The 1,241-nt window shown below is 50.9% G+C and overlaps 1 pseudogene; it reads left to right on the plus strand.

The window, feature by feature from the left end:
- The first annotated feature begins 558 nt into the window (after positions 1–558).
- The window catches only part of LOC106695130, an 18,255-nt pseudogene continuing 17,572 nt past the window's right edge, over positions 559–1,241 (plus strand).

The following is a 1,241-nucleotide window of genomic DNA, read 5'->3' on the forward strand; positions in this document are numbered from 1 at the left end:
AAGTGGTGTGGGGGATGTGGGAAGAGACTGGACAAAAAATCGTGCACCTATGGATGAGAACAGTTGGAGGGGTGAGGGTGGAGGGGGGGTGGGAACCGGGTGGAGGCGGAGCTATGGTGGGGGGAAAAGAGGAACAACTGTAATAATCTGAAAATAAAGATTTAATTAAAAAAAAAAAAAGAAAGAAACTTCATGGCCCATGCGCAGAAGTCGGTTTTCGGCCTGGGCGAGTCTATTTTGAAGAAGTACTGTTGATATTTGGCTCTGTTGACTAATGAGTTTGCCGACCACTGAACTAAGCCATGAACTCCATGGGCCTGTTCAAGTCCAGTGAGCTGTCTGAGAGTGGAAACATGATGTAGGTGCAGGTGCAGGTGCAGGTGTCTGTTCTGACTGTGGCTGGGAAGGCCAACACAATGGGGCAGCAGAGGGACATGGACATGGAATCAAGTATTTGGAGGAGCAGGAGAGAAATTTTGATGATGCCACCAGGAAGGCAGTCCACTGCGTCATTGGTCTCTAGATGGGCACCAACAAGTGTGCCAGCAAGTGGGCATGATGGCTCCTGGTACCCAGCAGCACACCTATGACACCAAGCTGAGGACAAATAAGTGTGACAACTCCTCCATGTGTCTGCAGATGGGCTATGGGCAGGTGTTTGGCCTGGGCCAACAGATTTAAGATCCCAAGTACTGCTCACAAGATCCAGTGGCCCACTGTGCTCCAGGGCTAGCTGGGGACTTCCCGGGGAAGGCCTCAAAGTACCACCCCTAATACAGCAGGGGACAGGCTACTGGTGCCCCCTTTGTAGGGTGTCTCCCCACAGCATCGCCCCATCAGAAATTAGGATTTTCCCATGTTTTCATCTGTTTTTTCTATGTGTTCAAGTGCTTCCAGCTGAGGATCTGTGAAGGCCAGATCCAGATGCAAGGGTGGGGGTCCCTGTCAGGGGACATCCACGTAGCGAATTTCCCAGTAAGCTCTGAGGCAGGCTGTGACATGGAGAAGAAACCTGTGGGAGGAGGGGAATTGGTCCCAAATGGCTTCAGGTTGCTTCTGCCCCTCTTCCCTTTTCTTTGCCAGTTTGTGGTTTCTATCCCTGCAGAAGTTTCAGGCAGTTTTAACAAAACAAAAGTAATTTGTGGAGGGGAGGGGAATAGGGTAAGACTAGTGGAGGGGGTTGTTGGGAAGGAACTCCCTGGGAGAGGGATAGACCACAGTCCCCAGATATTTTAGGCCTT

This window comes from Myotis lucifugus, unplaced genomic scaffold, assembly GCF_000147115.1.
Source record: "Myotis lucifugus unplaced genomic scaffold, Myoluc2.0 scaffold_867, whole genome shotgun sequence".
NCBI classification, from domain to species: domain Eukaryota; kingdom Metazoa; phylum Chordata; class Mammalia; order Chiroptera; family Vespertilionidae; genus Myotis; species Myotis lucifugus.